Raw genomic sequence first — 13129 nt, 5'->3', positions numbered from 1 at the left:
ATTAGCAATTCTTTTGTGGATTTTTTTTTCCTTTTTATTTAAAGTTGGAAACAGGATAAAGCCCAGGAAGGGTTTATAACTCTGGCTGACTGATTAACCAACTGTTTTTCTCATAAGATACCATAAAAAAGAAGAGAAGGGGAAAAAAAAAATCCTGGGGAGGAAAATACAGAACAGATGGTGATGTTTATCACTTCATTAACCTTTGCATATGTGAGAAATGCTTGCGAAATTTCTAGGAACTTGGCATAGCCAGAAGAATACAGATATTTATGTAAGCTAATTGCTGGTAATAACAGCATCAATAAGCCTAATCACACCTGAGGTGGTTGAGCTGGAAACAGAAAACCCAGCTTATCACATACTTATAAACCTGTCACTTATGGTAACCAGAGCTTTAAAAAGAAGCAGGGGAGGAGGGTTTTCAGAGAGTAGCTCTGCTACTATTTCTCAGCAGTGGGACTATTGATTGAAATAATTATGAAATGCTTCTTCTTTAAAAGCAGGTGTAAAGAGATAGGGAAGAAGTAGGGAAGGCATTAGGCGGGCATGATGAGAGTGAAAGACTGAAGAAGGGTGAGATTATAAATAAAAGAGATGAAAGACAAAATTAAGATCTGCTTATCAAAGTATATCTTAAACACAAGAAAAAAATAAATAAATAAATAAATAAAAGAGATGGTTCCTCTCCCGGTTCTGCTCTAACCAGACCAGTCACTCCTCTGGGCGCTGTCCCCCTAATATACGTAAAGGCAGCATTGGACAAGAGAGGTGGTTTCTAAATGGACTTTTTCAAATAAAATTTTACGAACAGACTGCAAATGAAATCTTACAGAGAGATCTAACATCAATGCTCATTTTAAAGATGAAGTCGCTCTGGTTGATGAAGAGGTGAGGGACCCAAAAACCCATTCATTTATTCATACACTAATTCAACAAATGTTTTTTTGAAATCCTATTATGTGTCAGGCAGTGTTCTGGAAAACATCAGTGAGCAAAACAGATAAATATCCCTGCCCTTATGAAACTTCCTTCTCAGCAAGAGGGTAGATAAACAATAAACAGAGTAAATCAACATATAGTAAATATACGTAGTATGTTGGTAAATCATGGTAAAAACAGTGGTATAAATAAAAGGTGATAAAACAAGAAAGAGAAAAGTAAACTAGAGGAAGGAGAATCCAGAGTGCCCAGCTGAGGTGGGGAAAATTGCAATAGGGAAGGAAGTCAGAGATGTTCTCGTAGAGAAAGTGAGGTTTGAACAAATATTTGAGAAGGGAGTGAGGAAACCACCAAGTAGGTGTCTGGGAGAAGAGCACCCAGGAGAGGGAGTAGCCTGAGCAAAGGCTCTGCGTGGAAGCACACCTGCACAGTGGGGCAACAGCAAAGACACCAGGGTGGCAGGGAGGCAGTGGGCGAGGAGGAGAGGGACGGCAAAAGAGACTGGAGAGGTAAAGGGGGCTAGACTGTGCAAGGCCTTGAAGAGTCTGGCCAGGAATCTGGCCTCTACGTTGAGTGAAATGGGGAAACTACTGTAGGGTTCTGAGTCAAGGAGTTGCCTAACGTGACTTCTGTCTTAACAGACTCACTATAGCTGCTGCATTGAAAATAAACTAGATGGCAATGAGGATGAAAGCACAGACACGAATTCAGGGCAGAAGCACTAGAGAGAGTGAGAAATATGTCAAGGATCTGGACATAGTTTCAAGCCCTGCCTCTCAGCCTCCTATTCACTCCCATAACTGCTTCCAGAATCCTCTTGGAATCCCTTGGACTTCAAGAGTACACTTTGCAAATCCATGGCCATTCTGATGTGCTGGTTTTCCTACTGGCTCTGGTCCCCATCTCCAGTAGAGCCAGAGCACTAATCGCTAATGTTAAAGGAGCTGCCTAGGGGATGGTATGAACCACTGGACCTAACTTTTCCTCCAAGCTAAACATTTAAATTTTGGATAATGAGAAATACTTTGGCTTCTGAGTCATCGTCAGAGTCTACCTCAAGCCTCCACACCGTTAGTTCTGGCTTGGAGAACAACCTTGTGTGCCTTGCTGTAGGCAAGAGCTCCAGTGAGGCCTCCAGCATGCAGTGGGCTCTCGAGTGCAGGTTCCATCCATCCTTTCTGCTCCTCTGATGACAGGGAACAGCATGCACTTGGCACCACAACCCCCAGATCCCTCTACAGACTGCTTCTGTGCTTTCTGCACCATCATATTGGTGATAACTCCAGGTATTACACACAGCAAGGTCTCAAAGCAAACATGTTGCATTGATTCAAATCCATACCAGCAGTTTCAACATAAAAACTACTTTACGGGACTTGCCTGGTAGTCCAGCGGTTACGACTCTGTACTCCCAATTCAGGGCCTTGGGTTCAATCACTGGTCAGGGAACCAGATCCCACTTGTCACAACTAAGAGTTTGCATGTTGCAACTAAGACCTGGTGCAACCAAATAAATTAATCAAATAGTTAAAAACAAAACCCCCCAGTATATTATAACCAGCAAAATCAGAGTCATAAAGAAGGATGGGTTTTTGGTTTTGTCCACTTGAGTTGAACCTCATAGATAGTTGCTTGTGATTTAATTTGAAGGGCCCATAGGGCCCACCTGGCTAAATTATTTACCCCATGCTGCCAAGTCGCCTCAGTCGTGTCCGACTCCGTGCGATCCCACAGACGGCAGCCCACCAGGCTCCCCTGTCCCTGGGATTCTCCAGGCAAGAACACTGGAGTGGGCCTCCACCTCCTTCTCCAATGCGTGAAAGTGAAAAGTGAAAGTGAAGTCGCTCAGTCGTGTCCGACCTTCAGCAACCCCATGGACTGCAGCCCACCAGGCTCCTCCGTCCATGGGATTTTCCAGGCAAGAGCACTGGATTGGGGTGCCATTGCCTTCTCCAATTACCCCATAGGCTTCTATTATTTCTTCAATTATCTGAATTTAAGCCAGGATGACAAATAGAATTTATTTCAAACATCAAATGTGATCAATTAGGAAAGTCTATTTGGAGCAATGTGTTGAAAAAGAGAAACCACATCTGGGTTCAGCAACAAGGAAAAGAAAAACTGTAATTTATCAATAATGTCTGCCAAGAATGTGATAAGAAGGTATTGTCACACATTTTATTCCTATTTTAAACCTTTTTCTTATACTCAAAAGCCCCATATTTACAAGGTACCAGTTAAAATACAAAGACAGAGAAACTTATCAGTAATGAGGCCAGTTGAACATTCGTTCAAATGTTAGTTTTAAGGGGGTAAACTCCATTTTTAAAGTATGTATCTGGTGGCACTAGTGGTAAAGAACTTGCCTGCCAATATAGGAGACATAAGAGATGTGGGTTCAGTCCCTGGGTTGGGAAGATCCCCTGGAGGAGGGCATGGCAACACATTCCTGTATTTTTGCCTAGAGAACCCCATGGACAGGGGAGCCTGGCCGGCTATAGTCCAGAGGGTGGCACAGAGTCCAACAAGACTGAAGCAACTCAGCTAGCATGCACACATGCATCTGAATCTTTAAATTGGATATAGCCTGGTCCAAATGTTTGATTAGGAAGTAACTGTTGAATGAAAATCTGGTAACATTCAACCCAGCCATTTTGTCCATTGTCTTTTGACATCATCTCTTTCATTGAAGTTATTTTTTGAGCACCAAATGTTTTCAAGGCACGGTTTAGGTACTTGCCATATATTATCTCAACTTCTCACCACAATTCACCCATTATATCTGTTTTACATAGAAGACTCTGGATTGTCACACAGGTACAGGTAGAAGATCCAGGTTCTGAATCCACCTCCAATGCTTTGTTCTTTCTTTCAAATTTGAAATTGGCACTTTAAGCTCATGCACATAATTTGCAGAGATAAATTACCTACTAATGGATGTCACCAGCTGACAAATAATGAAGCTGTTCATCTCTAAGATGACTCTAGTAACGTAAGCCTGGTGATCTTTGTGATTTCGCTAAGTAAAGCCCCAAGGGCTATTAACCCTGATTCAATAAATGCTGAAGCCCTTACACAACCCTTTGTTTGCATCTCTTCAATAAAATGAAAATGTCAGCTGGATGTGATGCGCCTCATTCTGCTGGTGATATTTTGAAAGAGACAACTGTTTTCTCAGAGCTCATATTTCCTCTCCAGTTCCCTCCCTTCCGTGGTCCTCCCCAAGCCACCACCTGTTGGATGGTTGCTGGGAAGGTCAGGCTTTCAAATGTTGAGCCAGGACTGGGGAACTTCCCAGAAAGTGTGTCTGATTTTCAGGTCTTCTGATTTTATAGGGCAGAAACATAAGGCTTCCCTGGTGGCTCAAATGGTAAAGAATCTGCCTGCAATGCATGACACCTGGGTTTGATCCCTGGGTCAGGAAGATCCCCTGGAGAAGGAAATGGCTTCCCACTCCAATATTCTTGCCTGGGAAATCCCATGGACAGAGGAGCCTGGCAAGCTGCAGTCCATGGAGTCACAAAGAGTTGGACACAACTGAGAGACTAACACAACATTTAATGTAGGTTTCCACTGTCACAGATAATGTGAATATAGGGCATGAAAAGCAAAATTCCAAATGAGCATTTTTGCCTTGAAAGTGAAAGTCGTTCCATTGTGTCTAACTCTTTTTGACCCCATGGACTATATAGTCCCTGGCATTCACCAGGCCAGAATACTGGAGTGGGTAGCCTTTGCATTCTCCAAGGGATTTTCCCAGCCCAGGAATCAAACTCAGGTCTCCCACATTGCAGGCGGATTCTTTACCAGCTCAGCCACAAGGGAAACCCAAGCATACTGGAGTGGGTAGCCTATCCCTTCTCCAGGGGATCTTCCCTACCCAGGAATCTAACTGGGGTCTCCTGCATTGCAGGTGGATTCTTTACCAACTGAGGTATTAGGGAAGCCCTTTTTTTTTTTTTCCTTATGCATCTTTAATAATGCTTATGAGTCAGGACACTGAGTCAAAAAATAGCAGGCTTCACCCACAGGCATTTAATCCATAAGTGCCTACTCGGTGTTCCTCCTCACACACTGTGTGATGTATCATCAGCCTCTTTGGAGGATGCTAGAGGGACAAGGGACTCAAGGTTCACAAACCTTAAACTCTACCCAGAGAGGCAACATGGACATCAAAAACATTTGGAAAACATTAGGATGATAACAACTAACACTTACATACTAAGAGACAGATCCTTCTCTAAATGCAGGCAACAATGTCAAGAGTGAGGTACTATATTTTTATCCCCACTTTACAAATAAGGAAACTAAAGCTGAGGTCACTAGAAGAGGTCAAGCTGGAATTTGAACCCAGACTCTTAATCACACTCTGTGTTGCCTCTTATGTTAACCTCTTGGAGAAGTGGCTATAAGGGTAAATAAGGCTGAGATAATAGGGAGTTTAATATCACCTCTGTAATGCAGGAGGGCTTCAAGGAGGAGGCATGAATTCCTGTGTCTGCATCTCTCATATTGGAATCTTGGAAACCTCACTAAGGCTGTGGGGTGCAACTTCCTAACTTCGGATGTCAGCTCTGTCTCTAGAAAATGTAGTCTTGGACACATTTCTTAACTTCTCTGTGTCTGTTTCCTCAACTTTAAACTAGAGGCAGTATTTCTGCTAGGCTATAATACTTCTGCAGTGGTTGTAAGAACAAAATAAGACACTGGGACTACAGGGTTTGGCACAGCTTAAACAAACAAGCTCAGTAAGTATTCACTGTTACTCCTATCACTATTATTGTTTACAGCTGGGAACAAGGTTGAGATAATGATTGCGATATGCTGGCAATAAGGGTGCACAGGGTATTGTCAAGCAGGATGGGAACTTGGATCATCAAAAGATACCAAACCACAGCAACCCGTCTACGGTTCTGTCTGTCTCTCACTCCATCTCCAGTTCTCCTCCAGTGGTCAGGTCTCTTCCATGGAGTGGAGAAAATCATGGGTGGAGACCACTGCTGCCAACATCTTCAGCATATATTAAACTAGCCTAACAACCTCAGAGGAAAGAAGAGCAACACCATTCCGAGGGAAGCCTCTGACTGGCATAGCCTAGTCTTGGGATGTTCCCTGGGCCAATCACCATGGCCAAGGAAGGGTACCACTGTCAGCAGTAGGACCAAAACCTCATGGAGTGATGGAGGGCCAGTTCCTCCAAGAAAGGGGGTGCTATCCCAGGAGAGAGAGCACAGGGATGCCAGGGAAAAACAACAGATGTTCATCCTCCAATACCCACCCCTAGTACATAAAAATAGGCTTACTTTGTTACACATGGGAACATAACTTTATTAATAACCAAATACCATTATTTCTTCTGAAGGAAAAATTACTATGTTTATCAACTTGGAAATTTGAAACCACCAGCAACAAAAAGTAAAGAAGGTATTCTGTCAATACAAAACAAACTTTAAAATGTGAATCATATCACTGATAATTTTATAACTTCATTTTTATTCTGCTTCTTTGTTGTTTAGTTGCTAATAAGGGCATAAGTATTATGGCCAACTCTTTGCAACCCCATGGACTGTAGCCTGCCAGACTCCTCTGACCATGGGATTTCCCAGGCAAGAATACTGGAGTGGATTGCCATTTTCTTCCCCAGGGGATCTTCCCAGCCCAGGGATCTAACCTGCATCTCCTGCATTAGTGGGCAGATTCTTTACCACTGAGCCACCTGGGAAGCACTTTTAATTCTAAGTTGTGGTAACTTGTTAAATTTTCTTTTCCTCCAGAGTTCCTTAAAGAGTTTTTATTGGGAAGAGAGAAGCTATTCTGCTAGTAACGCAAGTTGTCAAAAACAAGACTTGCGAAGAATATGCTTCAGAAAACCTTGCCCTCATTTCATGGTATGTTATGCTATGGTAGCACATTTACAGAAAATTTCAATTTCTCTTTTTGATGATCTTGATGATCTTTGATGATCTTTTTGATGCGCAGGTTATTTGAAATACATCTCTTGTATCTTTTGTCAAATTTGTATTGCCTGATTCAATACATTTTTCTTGAAGTTATTTTTTTCACCAATTTAAATGACATCATTTAGAGTCTGGAATGTGAACAAGTCAGTACTGTTCTAGTCCTTGAACTCTTATAACTTGTTGAGTGATCCTTTGAATTTATTAGTGCACTTTAATCATGAGAACAGAATTGAAGTGCTCCTAAAAGAAAATATGATTTTTGTATTTATGTCAAAGAACTAATTAAAGGCATATAATTTTTTTAGCTTGCAGTTTTTCCCTGGGAAGGTCACATCCAATGTGCATTGTCAGCTGAAAAATAAAAGCAGCTCACCAGAAATCACTAGAAAAAAATGCTTAGCAGACTCTAAATAGTGACTCTTCCACCTGGCCTCAAGATAAAACTGAATCTCTTACAAGGCAAGAGGTTACAGTTTCCAGCAAGATGCAGATTCCAAAGCAATTATGTTTATGTAGGAGAAAGTCATTTATGCCCCAATTTTTTAAATGTCTAAGGTATTGATTCTTTCTCCCAGTCCTCATATCTCACACAATTACTAAGATATTGGTAGGAGACCAGTTGAATTCCTATTGGAAAACCATCTGCAATAAACTTCAGCAAGTTATCTATCTCAAGTTACTAATCCAAAAGCAGCAGTCAGGGAAATACACAGCACACTTTCTTTTCACAAACTTAAATTATGAGTTCCTCAAGAGACCCTGTCTTAATAATCCCTTTTATGTTTCCCTCTCAGGGCTGAGCATAGAGCCTTACACGTAGTAGGAGATTAATAGGTGTTTGCTGAGTTAATTCAGAGTCAGAATGATTACAATCAGCAGTGACCAGGAGGAGCCACAGCCTGATTCATACAGACTGAAAAATCCAGGGCTGCCCAAAGGTTTGAGCTGACTGAGGACTGAAGGTGGGGGAGGGGAACATTCATGCTGTAGACCCTACAGATCTGTGGATTTATTACAACAAAATCAGCATATTATGGCATTTTCCTACTGAAGCATCTTGAGGGTGTCTTTTAGTACTTTATAGGATGGCATCACCATCACCATCATGTGGGCTAGCAAGGGCCTGGACAGAGGAATTGATGAATCAGCATTCAACCCTCCAGAGATCTTGAATCCTTCAATCACTGGAAGTGGGAGGAGCAGCAAGAGGAATCCTGCTGAATAAGCTGTTGTTATGTTCATAGTAAAAGTTTAGGAGTCAAGACGTATCCTCTGATGGGGTATGTGATAGAAACCTCTCCTCCTCCCTCTCCTTGGCTCACATCCCAGTTGGTGGACTATGTGCTGCTCGCCCTGTGTGCAATACCACACACAGCAGCTGGGCCATGTCCCAGGAAAGCCACACCAGCCGTGCACTGGATAACAGGCATCAGCTCAGCCCCTGTGGTCACCCCGGCATCGGAGTGGGGAGGGGAGACAAGCTCTTGATAGAACAGCTGGGGAAGAGTCAGATAAGCTCATCTCATGACTTAAGCAGTGGTTCTTAATGGGATGATATCATATCTCAGGAGGTATTTTGGTAATTTGAAGAAGGGATTTTGGTCAGCACAGTGACATAGGAACACTGTCCTCCTGTGGTGGATACACTGGGAATCCTAAGTGGCCTGCAATTTGATAGTTTCAGATAAGGAAGAATTTTTCCAAGTCTGGCATGACTATTAAATGTTCCAGCAGGTATCCACATAGTGGAAAAACCTCTTTATCATTATATGAGCGTGGGGTTTCCTAGGTGGCTCAGTGGGTAAAGAATCCGCCTACAACGCAGGAGACACAAGAGATGTGAGTTCGACTCCTAGGTTAGGCAGATCCCAGGATCTCCCCAACCTGGGAGGAGGAAATGGCTACCCACTCCAGTATTTTTGCCTGAAAATTCCATGGACAGAGGAGCCTGGTCCATGGAGTCGCAAAAGTCAGACATGACTGAGCAACTAAGCATGAACAGAACCTACTTCTGTTTTTACATGTAACTTGAAGTCAGTTTGGATTTATCTTAACAGAAACTGATTTTTTTCATGAGTATAAATCCTATGGAAATCAGTAATTTGTTTTGTTCAGAAATATATCAAAGGTTGTTCATCACTGTGGAGAGTCAGTCCACTTGCTGATTTGGTACTGCACACACCTGTTAGTCTGTATTTATAACTGTCTCATGTAAAAATGTAACTAAAGACATTTGAGACTCCCTTCAGCAGATTCTTAAACAGATTTAGATCCAAATGTTATTAAAATATGCTCAGTCATGTCCCCATGGACTGTAGTCCGCCAGGCTCCTCTCTCCATGGGATTTTCCAGGCAAGATTACTGGAGTGGGTTGCCATTTCCTACTCCTTATTAAAATATGGCTATATGTTAACATATGTTTATAAATAAACATCATGAATTTTCCTAGTAAAACTTTTTCTTAATATTCACAATTTTGCTATCACTTATTTATAATTTTTTAGAAGTGATAAGAAACCTAGTATTGCAATTAAACATTTAGGATTGCCTGGGTTCTTCTCCACCTTACTCTACTAATAACCTTCAATGTCTACTCCTGAATGATGGCTCTTCCTCCAGTCTATCTTTTACCTTTCATCACCTACTGAAGTATACAGTCTCCAAAGTTGTTCTCATGCACTAGAGATGGAATTTTTAAAAACTCAACATGTGGTAGGATTTAAAAATAGGAATTTTGCCATAAAACCCAGTTCTTCTTCAGTTAATCTCATAACAAAACCAACAACTGATACTATATTTATAAGTAAGTCTGAGTCTGTTAGGGAGATGATGTCACACTTCCTCTTTTTCTGCACTATGTTAGTATGTAGTTTATCTTGGCATGTTATCCCTACTTTAACTAAGGTTACTCCCCACTTTCTCTTATCACAGATAAATGACTCTGTTCTGCTAATATGTATCCTCATACTAGTTCCTCCTGCAGTGACTTCCCCAGCTACTATTGCTCTTTTATTCTCCCTTATATCTTATATTTTGGATGGTATCTTATCTGTTTTATTCTTTTAAAGCCTGACTCATTTATTAGGTATACAAACAACCATCTGATCAATTCACTGTCTTTTAGTGAAGTGGTTCCCTACCATTTAAATGTTGAAATAAATTTTATCATTGTTACATTTCTTTTGTGTCTCCCTTATAGTTGTGGTGGGCTTCCCAGGTGGCGCTAAAGGTAAAGAACCCACCTGCCAATGCAGGAGACATAAGAGACGTTGGTTCAATCCCTGTGTTGGGAAGATCCCCTGGAGAAGGAAATGGCAACCCACTCTAGTATTCTTACCTGGAGAGTCCCATGGCCAGAGGAGCCTAGTGGGCCACAGTCCATAGGGTCACAGAGAGTCAGACACGACTGAAGTGACTTAGCACGCACACACAGTCATGGTATCATGTTAATTTTATAAAGTTATGGACTTACCTGGAGTGGTCCAGTGGTTAAGACTCTGTGTTTCCAACACAGGGAGTGCAGACTCGATTCCTGGTCTGGGAATCAAGATCCCACATGCTGAATGGTGCAGCCAAAAATAAAAATAAAGTTGTAAGTATAAGTAGGTTTTTCTTATTTATGAGTTTTATCTCCAGATCCATTTTATTTACTATAAAATCTAAAGATACCAACAGCCAAGGCCAGGTGAAGAATATACTTTAGCTGGAAACCCCTGAATATCTTGGATCTTTGTCCTTTTTACAGCCAGGCAAGACCTTTATTTGCTGTACAGTCATTAGACAGGAATTAAGTATATGGCAGTGGAGGTGGTGGGGGAGCACTTCCTTCCTTCCTTCCTTCCCCTGCTTAGCGAGGTCCAGATAGTTCTGTGCTCCAGGAGGTGATAGGAGTCTACCATCAAAGGTTCAGACCTGGAGAGCAGTCATGATGCTGCTTTACAGCTAGGTCCCCTGAGATCCAGAGCCCACATTCTCCATCTCACCTGCATGTAGGTAATTTCTCAGACACTTTATTATTTACCCACTCACAAGGCCATACTTATCTTCGGGTAAACACGTAGCTGGCTCAGTGGTAAAGAAGCTTCCTGCCAATGCAGTAGATGCAGGAGACTCAGGTTCGATCCCTAGGTCAACAAGATCCCCAGAGTAGGAAGTGGCAACCCACTCCAGTATTCTTGGCAGGAAAATTCAGTGGACAGAGGAGTTAGTGGACTGCAGTCCATGGGCTTTCAAAGAGTATGTGACTGAGCAACTGAACATGTATGCACGCAGACACGTAGCAAAGCGTTCCAGCTGAATATAACTGGGATTCAGAGAATGGTGACTCAGTCGGGGTCTAACCTGGAAGACAGAAATGACCCTGAGTACTTAAAATCATGGAGCTTTAAGGCAAGGAATACATTACACAGGAGTTGGGAAAACAAGGAGCCAATAGAAGGAAGTGTTTTAAGAGCAAGAAAGCCCAGGAGAGACAAACCCACCCTGAGATCTCTTTGCTCGTGTTGGTAAGCATTGAATGAAGGTCTGGGAGGAAGAGGAAGAGAGGCGATTAGAGGTAGAGATGGCAGTTTATCAACCCTCCAAATTAAGGATATCTGAGCCAGGGACTGGGGAGGCTACTAGGATTTTCCATGACTTAGTACTACTTTCTCAGTAAACAGAGCTGTGATTACATGTGAAATTCCTTGAAATTCCACCAAGCTGGTCATATAGAGGACACTTTCTCTGACTTCAGAGTTGATGCCCAGTGTCTTCTATTTTTATCTTCCTTAGATCATTTGAGTCAGTTTCAAGGAAGTGTGGGCAGTTGGCGATACATTCTTTTGCCTCTATCTTGCCCAGTATTATCCCAGATCTTTGTGTGTGCAAGGCAAATTCTCCAACAACCATGTCTAAAGAGTTCAAATCTCTTCTAAACCCAAACTAACAGATTTTTAGAGCACTTTATCCTTTTATCATTTTTTCATTAAAATGATGTGCATAAGGAAAAGAAGGTGAGTCCTAAAGTGAGATATTTGCCATTGGTGTGATGGTGGACACACCAAATGAACAGTTTTATTTTTTTAATTCTTGAAAATTACCTATTTAGTTGGCTATACCTGGTCTTAGCTGCAGCATGCTGGATCTCCCATCTTTGTTTCCAGCATGAGAACTCTTAGCTATGGCATAGGGGTTCTAGGACCCTGACCAGGGATCAAACCTGGGCTCCTACACTGGGAGTGCAGAGTCTTAGCCACTGGACCAACAGAGAAGTCCCCAATGATCAGCTTTAAACCTTAGATTCCTAAGTGCTAAAATAGGAATATTAAAACTTAGCTTGCAAATAAGTTCTGGGAAGCAACTTCCGCAATGTCAGGGATGTAGTAGGTATCCAACAAATAGTGGATGTTATTACCAAAATGACCTCTGACAGTATTTAATTTTCATTGAAAGATTTGTGGTAATAGCTGAAAACAAATAAAGATGGTAAAGTGATCCATGATGATGGTAAAGTCATCTTAAAAACAAGAGTCCTGGGACTTCCCTGGTGGTCCAGTGGTGAAGACTCCTAGCTTCCACCGCAAGGGGTCTAGGTTTGATTCTTGGTTTGGAAACAAAGATCCTGCATCCTCAAATCCAGTAGCTTTCAATTTTTCCTTATGACCCACCATAAGTAACACATTTATATAATAATACTTTTCATGCATGAAACTAAGACATACATAGAACACTCCTACTCTTACTATATGTGAAAGATGCTGAGGTTTTCTATTCTATGGCACTCTATTCCATTTACTAAAAAAAAAAATTCTGGTCATGAGTCAGTATGCTTCAAGTGAATGGAAAATTCTAACTCATTAGATTCTTTTATTTTTTTAATGTGTTTAGAAGGAAGTCTGCCTAATTCATTGACGTCAGAGGAAGTGAAGCAGCTATGGACAACTGAAAAGGCAGTTACTGCTCGCCAGGAGCTTAACATGAATGTAAATCCCAACCTCAGCTACACACTCACTCGGTTTTACCACCAGAATACAAGTTCTAAATCATGCTTTACAGCTGCTTGTCATGTAACATTTGGGCAACCTCGGAGGAGTCCCATTGACAGGGACTTGTCTCTGGCTGAGTCATTAAAAAATGGCATACGTCCCAACATCTCTATTTGCATCCATCAGGAGACGGTTAGTGATTTTTCTATTTTAAGCAGTGAAGGATGTGCCTTTGCATTCAAGGAGATTCTGAGCCCTCTA

The sequence above is a fragment of the Bos taurus genome, chromosome 10 (genome assembly GCF_002263795.3).
Source record: "Bos taurus isolate L1 Dominette 01449 registration number 42190680 breed Hereford chromosome 10, ARS-UCD2.0, whole genome shotgun sequence".
NCBI lineage: Eukaryota > Metazoa > Chordata > Mammalia > Artiodactyla > Bovidae > Bos > Bos taurus.
This window is presented reverse-complemented; position numbering follows the sequence as displayed.